The sequence below is a fragment of the Microtus pennsylvanicus genome, chromosome 1 (genome assembly GCF_037038515.1).
Source record: "Microtus pennsylvanicus isolate mMicPen1 chromosome 1, mMicPen1.hap1, whole genome shotgun sequence".
In the NCBI taxonomy this organism is placed as follows: Eukaryota; Metazoa; Chordata; class Mammalia; order Rodentia; family Cricetidae; genus Microtus; species Microtus pennsylvanicus.
The window spans coordinates 216,511,566-216,531,064 of NC_134579.1; the positions used below are offsets into that span (position 1 = coordinate 216,511,566).

General features: G+C 45.8%; 1 pseudogene; it reads left to right on the forward strand.

The window, feature by feature from the left end:
* Positions 1 to 12,665: 12,665 nt before the first annotated feature.
* On the forward strand, positions 12,666 to 13,275 carry LOC142842611 (non-histone chromosomal protein HMG-17 pseudogene; annotated as a pseudogene).
* The last annotated feature ends 6,224 nt before the right edge of the window (positions 13,276 to 19,499 follow it).

Genomic DNA, 19,499 nt, shown 5'->3' on the forward strand with positions numbered 1-19,499 from the left:
CAAAAAGATAAGACAAATATGGTTTGAAATTTAAGAGTTTTGCCATTTTATGTCTATGCTAGACACTAACATTTATTTGTTATATATATATATATATATATATATATATATATATATATATATATATATATATCTGAAAAAGTATGTCTGTGTGTGCACAGAGAGGGGACAGAGAGAAAGAGACGGGGCGGAAACAGAGAGAAAGAGTGACCTAGAGACTGAGAGGGAATTGGGATTTCCCTTTTCAGATCACATTAAAAACAACTAGGGTATTGTCCTTTCCTAGAATGTAGGACCCATTAGTATGGTATCATCTTGATACCCATGACACTCAGAGAGAGTCTTCCATACAGCAGATGCTCAGCATCCATGTGATGAATGCATAGGTCTTCCAGTGAGTGAGTGTGTGTGCCATTGAGTGAGTGTGTGTGCCAGTGAGCTAGTGTGCAGTGTACATAGGTGTACCAGTGAGTGAGTGTGTGTGCCAGTGAGCTAGTGTGCAGTGTGCATAGGTGTGCCAGTGAGTGAGTGTGTGTGCCAGTGAGCGAGTGTGCAGTGTGCATAGGTGTGCCAGTGAGTGAGTGTGTGTGCCAGTGAGCAAGTGTGCAGTGTGCATAGGTTTGTCAGTAAGCGAGTGTGTGGTGTGTATAGATGTACCAGTGAGTTAGTGTACAGTGTGCATAGGTGTGCCAGTGAGTGAGTGTGTGTGCCAGTGAGCAAGTGTGCAGTGTGCATAGGTTTGTCAGTAAGCGAGTGTGTGGTGTGTATAGATGTACCAGTGAGTTAGTGTACAGTGTGCATAGGTGTACCAGTGAGCGAGTGTGTGGTGTGTATAGGTGTACCAGTGAGTTAGTGTGCAGTGTGCATAGGTGTACCAGTGAGCGAGTGTGTGGTGTGTATAGATGTACCAGTGAGTTAGTTTTCAGTGTGCATGGGTGTGCCAGTGAGCGTGTGTGATGTGTATAGATGTACCAGTGAGTTAGTGTACAGTATGCATAGGTGTGCCAGTGAGCGAGTGTGTGGTGTGTATAGGTGTACCAGTGAGTTAGTGTGCAGTGTGCATAGGTGTACCAGTGAGCGAGTGTGTGGTGTGTATAGATGTACCAGTGAGTTAGTTTTCAGTGTGCATGGGTGTGCCAGTGAGCGTGTGTGATGTGTATAGATGTACCAGTGAGTTAGTGTACAGTATGCATAGGTGTGCCAGTGAGCGAGTGTGTGGTGTGTATAGGTGTACCAGTGAGTTAGTGTGCAGTGTGCATAGGTGTACCAGTGAGCGAGTGTGTGGTATGACGACATCCCTGCTCAACTCCTCTGCCATGTCATAACCACATTCAAAACCACGCACATGAATAACAAAACTGAATGACCAGGCAGGTTAGCTCTCTACAAGGAGACAATCATCCCTTAGAAGTGAGAGACGGGAGCTATGAGTCCACTGCCACCCAGAGCGGAAACTGTTCCTTGTCCTACACTATCTCTGACCCTATACCGACATTACTCTGTCCTAACACTGAGATGATAGGGTCCCCTTTCCACCAGTTAGTATTCAAGGGCTAGCACCGCCTGTAGATGGCTTGCTTCATTCAAACTCTTCCCTGGCTCCAGCACCCTTTTCTACTTCCATAAATGCAAACACTTGAGGTGTGGCCAAGAGAGGGGTAGTGTGATCTACCTCGCTCAAACTGGTTGGAATAAACCCAGGCCCCTTTCTGGGACCCTCAATTTTCTATAGGGCTATGGTTTGACAAGAAATGCCTCCTAAAGGCTTACCTATCTGAACACGTGTTCTTTAGTTGGAGGTGCTGTTTAGGGAGGTTATGGAACCTGTAGGAAGAGGAAGCTCACTAAAAGTACACCAAGGAAAGGCCTTGAAGATGTATAACCTTGTCCCACTTCTTGTTCACCCTGCTTCCTGTGTGCTGGTGAAAGTTGTGATCAGCCAGCCACCTGCCCCGGCCACCTGCTCCAGCCACCTGCCCCAGCCACCTGCCCCAGCCACCTGCTCCAGCCACCTGCCCCAGCCACCTGCCCCGGCCACCTGCTCCAGCCACCTGCCCCAGCCACCTGCTCCAGCCACCTGCCCCAGCCACCTGCCCCGGCCACCTGCTCTGGCAATGTGCTGCCATGCCATGTTTCCTGCCATTCTAGACTCTCCCTCTGGAATTTGTAAGCCCAAATAAACCCTTTATTTTCTAACTTGCTTTCCTTGGGGTGTTTTATCACAGCACCAGGACAGTGACTAATACATGCAGCAGCTCCTAATTTTGTCTCCAGAATTATCTCTAGCTAGCAAGGTATCCCAGTACTCAGGAGAGAGGAGGCAGAGGGAGTTCAAGACTACACTCAACTACTGAGAGAAGTTGGGTCATTCTGGTATACTTGAGACTCCATCTAGGAAAAAAATGAGAATTACCAGGGTATATAATGTGCTACCACGTTAGCACACATTAGTGGGTATAAAATTGCTAAAACAAGCCTGCTGGGCTCTGATCCTGTGGTCACTATGGAATTTGCTACAGAATCAGGTGACCCAGTCAGTCCCTCCTGATGGCTCAGTCTTCTGCCCTTATGTTCTTTATTTAAAATTGGATCATCTGAGGATCTTTCAAGAAAAGGAGATTTTAATAAACCATGGAGTGCTCCTTCATATTTTAGGCCTCTCCTTGTCCTGAAGTCCCTTGTGGCTCCTTGTCAACCAGATTTCACAAACTCATGTCACCGATCTTTGCTCCATTTCAGAAACCCACTGAGTCACTGGAGTGAGCATCACTTTTGATAAGCTGCTCAGGAAAGGAAGTGGAAGAAGTTCATGCATTTAATGCATAAATTATCAAGCCACCGGGCACTCTGTGCCACTGATGTGACAGCCAAGAAATGAAAAGAATAATATTTTACAAGGTAGAAGTTGGTAGGAAAAAAAATGCATCCTGTTACTCTTCTCAAGACGTAAATGGTCCCATGTTGGGGTCTAATATTGGCTCTCTTTGTCACCAAGAGAAGCAAACTTTACCTTGACAAATATATATTTCTTATTTTGCAAGAAGGGGATTTAACTACATGTAGTATCTGGTCTGCTTTTCTCTTTCAAACATGTGTGGTTCTAGCAGCCTATGGATGGGCCTGATAGTTAACAACAAATGGATCAATTATCTAGCCCTTAATCTTTCATGAAGACAAAAGAACAGCAAATCCTTTCCCTTCCCACTTTCAGGCTGCCTGCCCCATTCTGAGCATATCCACAAAATTTGTCTCATTGACTCTGAGAAAGTCTGCACTCACGGAGATGTCATTATGATCATTGCATGTGCCCACAGATCAGCACAGTACCATGCAGAATGGTGGGAGGTCCATTGTATGGAATCAGATAAAAATCTCCCATGCATGTAAATTTGTGAGCTGAAGATTGACAAGACATTCCCATGTAAGATCCATTGCTCGTGTCCAGGAGCAGTCAGCTGACAGGCTGCATTATCACAGTTCCATTGAGAAGCCTTGGCTCCTCCATATGGGCGGCTTTTGCTCCTTCATGGAGCCACACAGAGATGAGCAATGAGTGATCTGATGCAATCCCAGTGGAGTCATGTTCTCCAAAACCTGGGTGCATCAACCAGCTGCTAAAACCAGAAGATGTGTGTCATCCCCAGTACAAAGCAACCTGGAAGCATCTCTCAGCTCTGCTTTATGGGGAATCTTGAACTTAAAGGTTTGTAAGAACAAAATGTCATGCTCTGCTGTGTTCAGACTCTTCTAGTGCAAGGTCATCATACAGTTTAGATCTGTACACAGAGAAATACGTTTATAGTGTCAAGCAAATTGTAGTTGGCACCATAAAAATATAATATAGAAATAACTCTTCATCAGCTGGAAAATCTGGGAATCATGCATTCTTAGACACAAAACTCCTCACTTTGAGTCAAATCAGGGTCCACCTGCTGTCACCAGACTGTGTTGCTCAGAATATTCAGGTGCAGTGTGCTTTCAGGCTGGCAAGTAAGTGCAAATGCAAGGTTGGGGGGGGGGAGTGAGTAGGCTGCAAGGATGTTTACCTTGTCCAAATTCATCAAGAAGCAAAAGTTGAACTATAATGAACATCGCCTGGTTCCCAAACTAGAAGCCCTCCTTACTATTTCATGACTATTTTTAACATACAGGATAAAATCAAGGTTATATTGCCCAACTGCTGAGCCTTAGGTATTCTAAAGAATATGATTAGTTCAAGAAAAATCCAACAAAATCCTCAGGACTAACATGCTGTGGGATAATGCTCTTGTACACTATAAAGATTCGTCACTTAATTGGTTTAATAAAATGCTGATTGGCCAGTTGCCAGGCAGGAAGCATGGGCAGTGTGACCAAACTAGGAGAATTCTGAGAAGAAGAAAGGCAGAGACATAGTCACCAGCAAAATGCAAAGGAAAAAAGGTGAGATTGCCTTACTGAGAAAAAGTACCAAGCCACATGGCTAAACATAGATAAGAATTATGGGTGAATTTAAGTTGTAAGAGCTAATTAATAATAAGCCTGAGTTAAAGGGCCAAACATTTTACAATTAATATAATCTTCTGTGTGATTCTTTGGGACTGAATGTTTGTGGGACTGGGCGGGGCAGAAACTTCCATCTACACTAATGTGCTCTATTTAGCTTTAGTTGTCAACTTGACACAGCCTTGAGTCACCTGAGTCTCAATTAGGAGGGTACCTGGATCAGACAGGCTGATGGTAAAATCTGTGAGGAATTGTCTTCATCCATATGGGAGAGCCCAGTCTACTGCAGGGGCACAATCCCTAGGTGGGTCTGCACTACAGAAGAAAGTTAGCTGAGCAAGAACCAGGGAGCAAGCTGGAGAGAAAGTCAGTAAGCAGCATCCCTCTGTAGTTTGTGTTTCAACTTCTACTGGAGTTTGTCTGATTTCCCTCTGTGATGAACTACGCCCCAAGCATAAGCTGGAACGAGCTCTTCCCTCCCCACAGCATTATTGGCCAGTGTGTCTTATCACAGCAACAGAGCAAACTGGAGCACGGGAGCACAATGTCCAATTTCTTCCCTGCAGAATGACTCGTACTGGACCTCTCTGGGCAAGGCTGAGCCAAATGAGAAACAAGCAAGTAGATGGGAACCCAGCACAGCGTCTAAAGAAATCCTCAGCACCAGGAACGATGACTGGCTGAGAACTCACTCGTGTTTCAGATCCGGGGTTTTAGATCTGTAGATATTTCCATGTACATAACAAGATATCACAGGCATGGCTCTAAGTACAAACACAAATTCATTCTCATTTCACACCCTTTATCCACACAGCCTGAGCATTATGTGAGACAGGAATGACATTCTTCTGAGTTTGGTAATTCTGCAATTGTTGCTGTTGTTTTGTTTGTGGTACTGAGGATAGGATCAGAGCTTTGCACATGTCAGACAAGAACTCTACCACTGAGCAACAGCTACAGGCCCAGGCCTGGGCACATATTCAAATCTGGGTCATCTAAGGTCATGTTGGCATTGGGGCAATGTTCATAGTCTCAGACCTCAAAGCTTTGCAGATTTGGGCTTTTGGGATTAAGGAAAGTCATTTCATACTAAACTGACTCACAGAACAGACCGTGAGCTCAGCAGTCTTCTCTCCTAGACAACAGCTGCCACGTTGGAGAGGAAGAATGCAAAGGAGACAGTGTGTGTTCACCCACCACTGTCTGTGAGGGGTGGTTTTCAGGACACACACACTCTGAATAACAAAATCCATGATGCTCAAATCTCTTACACTAAACAGTACCAGTTTTTGGTAGAATCTGTACACACATTCCTGTGTGCCTTAAGTCATCTCTGGTTTATGAACAAGAACCTGGAATATTGCTGATTCAATATTCTCATTTTAATTTCTGTTGGGCTATCTTTAGTTCCTAAAAATCCATCCCTTGCCCATATCTATGTCAGACCTAACCCACTTAAAGTTAAATTAAAGATCTTCAGAATACAGAGACCCTCCCTCAGAGACCCAAGGTTAAATCCTTCCCTCCTCTGAGTTGCTTCTGGTCGAGATCTTTTGCTGTGGGAAAGTGGATGATACAGATGTCCTCCAAGCACGTCCTTCCTGTGTTCAGATCATGAAGTCCTCGTCCTCTGGTTGCCTGAGGACAGGGAGACTTTGCTTGATTCTAGCAAACATGGGGCTTCGCTCACTTCCATGGCGCCTGGCATTGGAGGCCCTGCTCGGCAAGGCTGTCCTCAGCTCTGGCAACCTTCTAGACAACTCCATCATTCTGACTCTGTCCTCCTTCGCTTCACACTCTGAGAACTAGAAGCTCTTGGTCGTCAGGCGGAAGAGTAGCTTCTGGCTTGCTCAGATGTCTTTTGAGAATGCCTAGTCTGTGGTAGCGCATGAAATGTGCGTATAATACGTTGATCCATTAGGCTGCGGCGATAACCCCACCCACAGCAAGAGCTGGCAATGGCAGTTTGAGACATTGTCCCGCGCTGTATTTATGCTGCCTCCTTTGGAGCTCAACCAGCAGCCAAAGCAAAGAGCAGAAACAGTAAAAAACTGCAAAGCACGGGCTGATATTTTCTTCTCCCGACAGCCTTTGACCCCAGCCGCGGCGAGGTTCTCTTCCAGGGCTCTGGGCTGCTTCACATCGGAGGTGGCTGTAAGAAACTTTTTAATGTGTCTCGAGCAGTAAATATAAAGAAATTGAGTCCGAATTACTATCTGCAATAAAAGCAGCGCTGGGTGAAGAGGGCACTGTAGCTGTGAGCGGCTCAGCGGCCTGCTAAAGCCCAGGCAAAGGCAGGTTCATTTCCAGTCCTTTTAAACCCCACCCTGAGATAGGATGGAGCTGTTCTTGTTCACGGGTCAGTTTTTCAGCTCCGCTAATTATATTTTGTGGACCTAATATTCTTGATGCCATTTCAATTTTGGCATTCACTCCTGGCCTCCTTGCCACTCAGAAGTTGCCTTCTAGACCCTACTCTGCAGTGAGGGGGCAGGGGGCACACCACCCTCTGCCCACCCCTGTCACGTGACTGACCTCCGGGCGTCTCAGTCTGCTGATGCGGAGCAGCCACCGAGACTCGCTGTTGGCTGGTTATTTATTTTTGCAAGTCCCATGTGACAGGAAATATTAATAACTGACCCCATAGGAATTTGTCGCCCCCTCATTTGGAAGGACACCATGCTGTGTTGTCTGTGGGCTTGGACACATGTCATATTTACCATCTTAGAGCAGATTAGACAATGGCACCGGGAAAATTAATTAATAGAGATTTCAGCTTGGCTTTCACTTCCCTAAAGACTTGACTCAGGCAGACATTTCATTTTTTTCCGAACTGGACGCTGTGCAGAGATAAATGAAGGCAGATGGCCTCACCACGAAGCTACTTATCTTGATGGAAAAACTCCGGGAGCAACAGCTGTAAGTGACCATGACCCTGTGACATTCCGCACACAGACAAGCTTGGAGACAAGGGGAAGCGGCATGCCTGCACAGCTGCAGCTGTGGGAGGAGCCCTCATGGTGCGGCTGTGATTATTTTTGGTTTAAACTCTGCATCCCATTAATTCTGATATAAAAGGCTGATCCCGTGACTCTGATGTATCTGCCACCAAGAGAAAGCATGATCTGATTGAGCGGATAGAATCCCATACCGTCAGACCCCAGCCATCTCAAATCTGAGCTCCCATCACCTCGCGGCTGTTATATATTTTAAGGTCTCGGTCCTCAGAGTTACCTCAGCAATGTTTCATCAGCAGACAGTGAAAGGAATGACAATGGGGCTATCTGGAAACATAAAAGTCATTTGGGCACCTGTAACTGTCAAGCTATTAAAGTAGGAAATGAATGCCTGGGGTTGTTCTCCTCCCTCCGGATAAACATCCGAGGGACATGATGAATTGCAGGGAACGAAACAAACCTCTTATCTCCACGTAGACTAAAGAGCTCTTGCCAACCGTTACATCCTCTGAGCCTGTAGATAGGGAACACCTGCTGCGTGGGCTGGAGTCTTACCTAGGGTGCTTCTGTCTCTATCCAAGTGAGCATTTGTTCATGCAGCCAGGATATCAGAGACAGCATTATAAAAGCAGATGCAATGGACAGATTTAAGGCTGTCCTGAAGGACTCAGGGAATACATTTGTGAACACAGGGAGCAGGGTTGAGTGTTCTCATGAATTAGAGGTTGGGGGTAGATTTATTTTATTCTGTGGGCATGGGAGTTTGTCTGCACGTGTATGCACCATGTGCATGCAGTACCTACAGAGGCCAGAAGAGGGCACCCAATCTCCTAGAACAGGACTTACAAAAATGGTTATGAGCCATCATGTGGGCGCTAGGAATCTAACCCCAGTCCTCTGGAAGACCAATAGGTGGTTTCATCTACTGAGACATCTCTCCAGCCCCAAGTTAAAGTTTCTAATGACTCACACCAGGCAGAAGTTTAAATGTATCAGGGTGGGATCAGTTCCCTTCAAAATCGAAAGGAAGTAACCATCACATGGGAGATGATTATTAGGTGTTAGGTGAGAGAAGAGGGTTAAAGTGACTAACATATGGGGTATTCAAGTTAATTATTATTCCACTTATCAGCATGCGTACAATAAAAAACTTTATAATTAGTTTAGCAAATTAAAGATAAAAAGCAAAACATATGTTTACTAGGTGATAGTTTTCTTCCATATTGCTAATCAAAATATTTTCCCTTCTTCTGCATGGAATGCACTAAAAGCTGCGTGTCTAGTATAAGCCTCTGCTGTGCAGGAACAAGAACAATAGCATGTCATTGTATGCAGGTGTGCTAGCTGCCCTTATTTGGGGGGGGGGGGATATCTTAAAGCTTGGTTATAAGCATGTCTTGTCCTCTGGATAGCCAGTGTATCTCAAGGCCCTTGCAAGCCTGCCCCAGGATACCACAGATTGCAACCCTCTTTTAACACTAGCTGACTCAGCAATCACATCTATGCTCCCTTTGAAGGAAATGTTAATTCCTTCTAATGTTAAACATGCGCATTCGGACCTTCCCAGACTGTCTTCCTGCAGGTAGCACAGGATTCTAAGGAAAGACACAAGACTCTGCAAGTCAGTCACGAAGCACACAGAAAAGTTCTTGGAGCTGTTCTCAGACTCTGTGCAGGAAGAAAGACTGTACCTTACAGTCTCCCCATAGAGTGTTTTTAGGGATACAATTTACCCCATCTTATCCATGCAGAGGGCACATTTCCTCCATTTAAGCCAGGTTAAGAGAAACACAGCTGACGTGTACCAGATAAACCTTAAAAGACCTTGAAATTAAGTACCTGGAGCAGAGAAGGAAAAGTCTAAAAGGGAGTGGGTGGAGCTTTCTGTCTTTGATTGACAAGTGAGAAAAGATAACTATCCAGGCAGTGGCCAACCAAGTGCCCTTCATGGCTAGAGTAACCAGTCACCTTGGAAAGTGGCCTGTGAAGGTTTGGAGATGGACCATTTCAAACAGCAGCCTGCCAGGGAAAAGGGGAGACAGCAGCAAAAGGAGTGTCCCCAAGGAATGCCACCAAAGAAGCTGAAGAAGAAAGGAAGCAGGGTGACATAAAAAAAATGATTTTGGAACAAGCAGGATAACTAGATAACCAGGGGACTGATTTTTGAATAGCATCTCTCTAGTGATAGAGAGAATCAGGGCTAAGATGAGAAAGATCCAAACAGAGCATTCTATGGAGAGAGAGTCAGGACGACAATCCAGTGGAGGACCCAGACTTTACCTGTCACAAGAACAGACAGAAAGCTTCTACAGACGTCAGTCTTCACAGAAGACAGCAGCTCCAGACTCACCATGGAGAGTGGGTGTCTAGGGAGTAATACACAGAGATTCACCCTTGCCTGTGTGACACAGGGTTCCTCACCATGGAGAGTGGTGTGTCTAGGGAGTGATATACAGAGGTGTGCCCTTTCCTGTGTGACACAGGGGCCCTCACCATGGACAGGGGTGTGTCTAGGGAGTGATACACAGAGGTTCGCCCTTGCCTGTGTATCACAGGGACTGACAGACAGGAAGTACAGGAAGTGCAGTGTTGAGAGACAGACAATGGCCCAGTGTGATTGGCCCAGTGTGATGACCGATCCTGACTGTCAGACTGACGGTACTTAGAACTCCCAAAACCTTCTGGGCTTGTCTGTGAGGGAGTTTCACATAGAGTTAGCAGAGGCGGGGAAAACACATTCTAACTGTGGGCAGCACCGTTCCATGGGTTGGCTTCCTGGACAGGATGAAAGGCAGAAGCAAGCTAAGTACCAACACTTATCCCTCCGCACTTCCTGGCCACAGATAGGCAGAGTGTGATTGACGGCCTCATGCCCCTGCTGCCAGGCCAGGATGGCACCCTGCTGGATGCTCACTCGGACTGTGCACCGAACAAGCTCCTCCTTCCTTGACTAGTTGGTCACAGCAGTAGAACCAGCTAATCCACTTGGTCGTTCAGGGCTCAAGCCTGGTGAGAAAGAAGAGGGTATCTGCTGGCCCAAGAGAAGCCACCGTGAGACCAGGGGATCTGTGATTCTCAAATACTACTCAGTGATGCTGCCCAGCTGCTGAGTGAGGGCCTGGTCTGGGCACTAAGGTGATAGAGATGGTGTTGTTTGGTGGTGGTCTGGAGAAGCAGCTTGGCAAAGCTCGATGAAACCAGTGAACATTTGATCAACAAGCACACAGAACTCTCCCAGCAACTACAGCAGGAGGCTGCTGAAGGAAAGGAGTCAAGCCCGCTAGCCAGAACCCTGAGTTGTCCAGGCGCAGTGGGTTTGGAAGGGCAGCTAAAATTCCATGTTTCATATACCATTTGTGTGGTCTGTCACTCACTCAAATGATGACATCACAGAAGCAATCAGATACGGGAGGCCATTGGGAAATCAGAACTGGAGTAATCAGCATAATCATGATATTTAAAAAGATGAGCACCCCTTTGTCACACGTGGGAAGAATGAAGATAGAGAAAAAGGCTCGGGAGCAGTTCTTAGAAAAACAAATATTTAGAGGTCACCTGAAAGACAAGCCATCCTTCAGATGAGAGAGTACCCAGTGAAGATGTTAGACAAGTCATCCTTCAGATGAGAGAGTACCCAGTGAAGATGTTAGGCAGCCAGTAGAGGGAGTCTTGAACCTCTGACATCATGGCCCAGAAACTCCTTGTTCTGCAGCCTCCTGAGTCCCTGCCCATTGATGGGGCATGTACATGCATACATGTATGCTCACGCTCACACACGTGCATGTACACACACACACACACACACACACACACACCATACCCGAAAGCCCCTGGGAGGCAAAACTCCTCTAGCTGAGAACTAGCATCCTGGACCAAAGGAGCTGTCAACTGTGTCGCATACAGCATCAAACAGTCAAAAGCACTTAAGTGACCAGACCCCAGGCTTGCCAACTGGAGGTCATCGTTGGGCTCTGAGAAAGTCAGGTCACTGGAGTGTTGACAAATGAGACTGTTGGGGCTGGAGAACAGAGATGGAGAATACTGCGGTGCTGTTGGAACGTCTTGCTTGGATGAAGAAAACTCACAGGACGGATACTTGAGGTAAAGAGGTCCTTTCTTTCCTGGGGACATGCAGAGGGCATTTTCTTCCCCTGGGAACACACTTATGCTAATAAAATAACTTAGCAGACAGGAAGGAACTGGTGATTCAGGAGTTTGTAAACTGTGCACAGAGGGCCACACTGAGACCACACTGGCTTTGGAACAAGAACTTATGATGCCAAATGAAAGGGACATGTGTAGAAGGCATACTTGGGCAGAGAATATGGAGGCAGGGTGCCTCTAGTTGTACAGAGATGCAGAACAACCTGCCTAGGCCTTTTCTGAAAGGGCCGTTGACGTGGGAGTAACCTCACAGCTGGATGTGGGTGTCCAGGACTTCTCCCCAACAGTTCACAAAGGCCCGGAGTGTGCAGTACCTGTTCAAATGCACAGCTAACTCCCTCAGCTCACAGGACCTTTGGCCAGCCCCATGCAGTAACTACACAGCACTCATCCCTCAGTGTTTTTATTACCCTTTTATGCCTCGTGACTTTCTCCTCTTCAGCCATCTCTTCAAATCCTGAATATCTTTCCTTGGTCACTGCTGACCAAGAGTCTGATGGAGTATTGATTGTAACATCCCAATACTTAAATATTTACCCATAAAACATAAACAGTAACTGTAAAGTAAAATTTAAATTTCAGTATATAGTTTAAGTTAGACTTTCAGGGCAAGTAAAAGTATTATTCAAGTTTCCCTGCAGAAACAGAAACAATAGTAATATATGTTTACTTGTGCAATATGATTTATGTTCATGTGTGTGTGTTAGGGGAGGGAGTGAGGAACAGACAGGCAGGAGGCTGTTATAATGAGTTCTACGGCAAGCTTATGGAGGGTGGTGAGTCCCAAGGGTTGCAGTTCACAATCTGGAGCAGAGAATATCCAAGGGAATCTTTACCCTAACACAAGAGGCTGTAGTCTTACCTTAGAAGGACTAATAAATACATCAGTTTAGTGTAGAGGAACTGATGTTCAGCTCCAGGCAAGAATTCAGGAAGGATTCCTTTCTGTTCAGAGAGATAAACTCTTTTCCTTCTATCTAGATCTTCAGATGAAGTGCTTTCTCACCAGGGAAAACAATCTACTCTGGTCTAGAAACCTGAAACATCAGAAACAGGATCTGGAGCCTGTCATGACTGGAGTCATTGCCTTCCCTGTTCTTGGCATTGCTGCTCAAAACGTCACCATGTACAATGGTCTTGACGTGTGAGGCCCCCTGATTCATACATTGAAATACTAACCCCTAGGGTGATAACCATGAGGAAGAGACTGCCAGAGAGGTGATTAGATCATGAGGACAGAGTGTTCGTGCTGGAACTAGAGATTAGGCTGAGTAACTACAGCCTGTAGAGCAGCGGTGTGAAGAAGCAGGGAGAACGGCCCCAGAAGGACCCAACCAGCTCACCACTGCATCCTTGCATTCAGTGCTGCTGCCCCCCTGCTGCCACCATGCCCAAAAGAAAGGCTGAAGGGGATGCTAAAGAAAACAAGCCAAGGTGGAGGACTAGCCACAGAGAAGATCTGCAAGGCTGTCTGCTAAACCTGCTCCTCCACAGCCACAGCCCAAGCCCAAAAAGGCCCCTGCAGAGAAGGGAGAGATGGTACCCAAGGGGAAGAAGAGGAAGGTGGATACAGGTAAGGATGCAGAGAATCCTGCAGAGAATGCAGATGACAAAACAGACCCGGCACAAAAAGCTGAAGGCACTGGAGACGCCAAGTGACATGTGTGTATTTTTATAGTGACTGTACAGTTTTAATTCTATTCTTTATCAAGTCTTATAAACGTGCAGAATTGTTTTTTACTTTTTTTAAAGCTGTGTTGTTAGCTCACAGAACACTTCGTTGTTTGGCGGAGGAAGAAATATGTGTCACTAACAATGTCTCCCAAGCTGGATTGATAATTGTTGATGATGGAAAATATCTTTCCCTGATAATTTTAAAGACTCCTCTTGGCTCCCAGGAGAGATGTCCTGGTGTTGACATATGTGGCCAGCCAGCATGGTAGAACATGCCCTGTGAGAAAAAACTAAATTCATTTTTCTACCTCCTTCCCCTGTACCATCAACATAGACTTAACTCCCTTAAGACCAGAAACCTGTTGGAATCTGACCTCCAAAATTGGCTTTGTCAGTCTGTGATCTGGACTTTTCAGTGACATTATTGAGTGTCCTCAAAAGAGCAGCAGTTTCTTTTATAGAAGATTATGGATCTTCCAATTGATAATTCGGCTGTTTTCATTTCATTTCCTGGAAGTCAGGGCCTGCTTGTGAAACGTTGTTAAACAGCATTCTCAATGTGAAATGCAGGCCTCACTCTAAGCTCCTCCCCCTTTTCAAAGCGTCAGAAAGACTCATTGGGTTTTGTAGTAGCTTTCTGATGTGGTAGTCGATACAAGAATGGAGTTTGGAAGTTCTTGTACCCTGTAAATGACTGTCTGCTTGTGTCCTGCCTGGAAAACCATGATTGTTTGTGGAAAGTGTCTTTAATAAACCTGGGTGCAATTTGGCTTGGAAAAAAAAACAGAGAGAGAGAGAGAAAGAGCCCATGGACATGACATCCTCTCACCCCAGGAAGACACAGTAGGAAGGTTCTTTCTTTCTACAAGCCTGGAACAGGCTGCATGCGACACATTGTGCCAGTCATTTGGTGTTAACCTTCTACCCTCGAGAGCTATGAGAACGAATTTCCGTTGGTTCCACTCCAACCAAGCTATAGCTTGTTACCAGAACCTGAAGAGACTAGTACACCACGTGAACCCATTTGTCTGCCAACCTTGGCTCTTGTTCTGATTCCAAACACAGAAGTTATAGAGTATTATGTTGTATTATTAAAGTTACACACTGCCTGTAGAATCAGACTCAACCCACAAAACAGAAATGTTCCTATTAGAATCAATGTGCCAATAACTCTGACAACTACCACAACTCAAAGATACAGGCATATCACCCAGTTCCAACCAGACAAGGTTGTAGCCTGCCCTTTTATGGGCTGCTTCTAAAGGAAAACAAAATCTTATCTGGGAGAAGTGTGATTACTTGTGTGTCTGGTTGTTTCCTGTAGTCTCCGTGGTTGACCAGATCTTCCTCTCACTCACCTATTCTAAACTACAGTACCTGCTTTTCCTTGTGTTCCTGGGAGTTCTTGGCTCTCTGCTTCTTCTGATGGTGCACAGCCGTCAGTGACAAGCCTTTTGGACACAGTCCTCCAACTAATTAAGGTCAGCATAAATGGCCCTTGAATCAATTTAAATGTCTCTGCAAGTCACATAAATGAAGTTGAGATCCAAGGAGTATTCTTCCTGTCCATCTAGCTTCACTGAGATTTATAACCACCAGGTGAACTTTCCCAGAATTCTTGTGAGGCACGGGGACCAAAACCAACAGTGTAGTTAACACAGAGACCATCAGCTGAACGTGTGCCGTCACCCCCTGACCCACACTCTCATCAGCTCCTCTGTGAGTCTCATTAAGGCCATAGAACATTTCTGAATGAGAAATAAGTGGGCCTGTGTTAGGACAAGCTAATAAGGTAACATTGTGGTACTTGTGTTTATCACCAAAAAAGACACCTTGAAAAAAGAAAAATAATTTAAATATAGTAGATACAACACATACACATTCCGATGTTTGAAGCCTCATTCAAAATGCAAATGCATAGGTCTTCTTTCATATTTCCTACAATCAAACCACCTGACCAAATAGTTTGTGCTTTTTCTCATAAGCTTTAATCTATATAAATGAAGCTTGTGTCCTGCAGTTACTGCCCCCGCCCACAGCCACGAAAGAAAGTTCTCCTTGGAGACATTTTCTATCTGTTTTCTTCACTGGTCAAGGACTGGGCCTGAGACATAATCAGTGCCCAAGAAAGTATGAAGATTCTGGATTTCTTCTGGAAAGCTGTTTGGGGAAGAAAACAACATAGAAAACAGACTGATCCCTGCTCTGTCTCATTTATTTCTTCTTCTCTTCGAGAGGAAGTAGAGACAAGAGACTTCTGTCTCCCCTACCTTGTCCTTGTGCTGACAGGCTTCAACACTGGCTCCCAGCTCCATTTTACTAGCTGCATTTAACCTAACTGCCCTGATATTCTGTGATTGTTCATTTCCCAGTGGCTGGTGGCTATAGTTTCTCACTGGCAGCTCAATGTCCGACTCTCTAAGATGTCTCTGCTCTGGCAGCTCAATGTTTGACTCTCTTAGATGTCTCTGCTCTATATTACATCTTTTCTGTCCCTTAGAATGGCCTCACGTGCCTGTTCAACTTCATATTCATCAGAAGGAAACACAGACCTCAGAGTACCTGAGCAGTGACAGGTAGCATTTATCACTGCCTTGTTGACTGGAAGCCAAACCACAAAGCCGTCTGGACCCATATCAGAACTACTGTTTCCTTTCACCATGACTGGTACTGAGCTGAGTGTCAGAATGTCCTCACCACTGTGGCCATACACACAGGACTGCAGCGTCGTGATGGACTGGACCTGTGGCCCTGTCATTGCACGAAGTCACTGGCAAGCTCCATCATCCTCTAATCTCCTATACCTCCCTCTGGGACCCCTTCTGATCCCAGCCCAGCAATAGTCTGGTTCCCTAACCAGCTTCCCTTTATTGGTTGCTCTAAATTATGAGCTCCCACCTCCATTTGACAAATTAAATAATTTGAATATTTGCTCTAAAGATGGAGCACTCAGGGTTGAAGATTGAGGCATGGTACTCTTTGGTACCTGGCACACCATATCTGTCACAGTGAAGAAGGACACGGCGTATCACAGACATGGTGCATCATTCCTGACAACGTTACCTGTTTTGTAGCCATATAAGGAGCTCTGGGAGTATGGTACAGATTAGGGGAGCCACAGGTACTCAGCCTTGTATGGCTCGTTTCATCCTGATCAAGGCTGAAGCATCATGCTGGCCTCTCTCAGAACCATTGTTCTTACATCCATCAGTCCATCCATCGTCACAGCAGTAAGGGGCTCCAGGACATTGGAAAGCCGATAAACACAGGATCCATCCTCAAGGCAAAAGCGTTTGAGAGGGACAGCATGCTCTCACGAGAAGCTTCCTCTTTGCTAACAGTACATGTTGATATGTTATGCTTCACAGAATATTACATGAGAAAGGGGAGGCTAAGTGAGCCTGAAACAGACAGGAAAGGGAAGATGAGTAGATGGGAGGGATTATTATTTGGCTGAAGAAATCAGGGAGAAGAGCAGGAAGAACAAAGTTGAAATATTCCGATAACATCGTCATCTTGGGTTCAGGGGCTAAGATCAGAGGGTGAATCTCTTCAGCTTTTGCTTGTGAATCCATTAGTTCAATAGATTGCCCCACTGGATGTTTCTACCACAGCAGACACTGGGCCAAGAGAATGAAGGAAATGTGAATCCCACAGAAAGCACTCCCTCCTTCCCGGACCACGGCTCAGTGGAGAGCACAGCTGCACAAGGAAGATCTGGGAAGGAAAGAGCAGGCTCTATGGGGCTGGCAGGGAGATACTGGGAGTGGAGCTGGGGAAACGGATCCCCAGGGCAGGAAGAGCAAATGCAAAGACCTCTGTGCAAACCGCTCAGCACGTGTGGACACTCACAGTGGACAGGACGGTGTCAAGGGAGCAGATCTTGTGTGAGAAACACGGAAGGAGGCTGCTGCAGCACAACCAGCCCATCTTTTTTTTTTTTTTTTTTTTTTGGTTTTTCGAGACAGGGTTTCTCTGGAGCCTGTCCTGGAACTAGCTCTTGTAGACCAGGCTGGCCTCGAACTCTCAGAGATCCGCCTGCCTCTGCCTCCCGAGTGCTGGGATTAAAGGCGTGCACCACCACCGCCCGGCTCAACCAGCCCATTTTAAACAAAAAAGGGACCCCCCCACAGCACAGGGGGAGCTATGGTTCCAAGAGTAACTGGAACACACTGGGGTATTTATGCCAAAATGACATAATAGATGCGTGTTTCAATGAAGCCATTCATATAGATTTGTAAAGAACACAACTGGAATGGCAAACACAGAAGTCAAGACACCAATCACGTGACTATGACCAATGTTCATGGAGGAAACCCTGAGATCCTCAAGAGGTTCCCAGAACAAAAGCCACAGTTTTCATATTGGGAATCAATGTTTGATAGTTGAGGCTGTAGGCCAGTAATAGATCAGTTGCCCACCATGCACCAGTCCCCAAGCTCAATCCCCAATATGCAAAAAATAATGATCAATAATAAAAAGCAATAATAAAGCAAAAGCAATGCCCAACCACATGTCACAGTGAGTCAAATTTTTCTTTCCATCTCTAAAAGCCATTATCTGAAAATTGAATGTGTGGAGGCGGGAAGGAAGCAAGCAGTAAGGACAAACATCCCCGACGGGAAAGGCCAGCAAGAAAAGATGAAACGTCGATGGAGGTGCCAGCTGGGAGGTGGACCTCCAAAGTCAACACCCTTTGTCCTCAGAAGGGTCAGAAGGGAAGGGAGACACCAAGCTGAAGAAGTATCATGGCAGATTATGAACGAAATCTCATGCCGTGTTCCAAATATCCATTCATTTCTCATCTGGCTGTGAGCAGGATCAGCAGTTCCCACATTGGAAGAAGGTGGTGGGATAGCTCAAAGTCAATAGTCCAGGACAATCATCATTTAAGGACCAAGAGAATCAGGTGGGGCATGGTATGAGAGGGCATGGAGAAGATGCAATGGGAAAACAATAAACAACACTGGAGGTAATTTAGGACCTATATTTTAATAAATTTTCTTACACCTACATGTTTAAGTAGTTTAAATGGAATTAACTCACATGGTAGGGGATAATTGTCTTGCCAGAAGCCATAGAGAGCCAAACAAAAGCCCAGTGTCAGGTATGGATACAACCCTCTCTTCAAGTTGTTCATCAGGGAGTCCCAGAGACCTTCAAACCAGTACAGGCTCTTGCCGATGCCCTTGGTTGCCCACCAGAATTTGAAAGCAAGGTTCTGTGGATGGAAACGCCACAGACTGGGCACGGGGTGAGGAAACCAAGCTGATACTGGCCTGATGTGCCCTCTCTGATGGATGACATTCATAGTGCCAGAAGGTGCTAGGCAGGTTGTGCAGGAAGACAGTGGCACCATTGTACACATCTGTGAACCCTAAAAGCTACAATAACAACTGGCCTGGCAAGACATGCCCATGGTACAGTAGTGGCATGAATGCCTTGGAAAGTAACCATATTGAACAATATTTATATAAGTAACTATATTTACTATATTTATGTAGGTAACTATAGTTAAGGCTTACTCAATTGAAAGAAAATTAAGCCTACTACTATAAACCTGAACAAGATTCTGTGGCTAGAGAAGTCATTGGCCCAGAGCCTGGAGGAGACCCTACTACTGTCTTCTTCTTTAATTGATACAGTACCCAACCACCCTCTAAAAGTCTATATCATACTTTCTCCCGGCCAGCTTCAGAGCACATCTCAGAAGAAAAGGCAGAAAGGTCACCGGGGCCAGAGGATGGCGTGGACACTGTGAGTTGATGGGAACCTACCAAAGATGGCAAGGCTGTGGCACCCACGGACCCTTAACAGTCGTGGAAGTCTTCATGGGAACTGCACTAGCTCCAACCAGTCAACAAGGTAACATTGACGGGGAAAGGGCTCCCAAAGCCCCTCCTTCTGGTTGAAGAGCTACAGGTGGTCATGGCTATGGATGGAAGGTCGGTTATTCTCAGGGGTTGCTAAACTGTGGCCCTACAACCATATGCATGTGAGAAACACTAATCGAATGTGATAAAAGCATAGCTCTAAGGGGGGTGTCATTCAAGTGCTGACTGACTGGAGAGATGTGGAAAGAGCTTGGGTTAGAGTCAGGACTCAGATGAGTAACCAGGGAGAATTTAGCTCTTGGGTTTATGAAATTGAGCAATCCTAAATCCCTTTCCGAAAATTGCTGTGATTGCCTAAATAGGCCTAAATAGGACTCTGATGTAG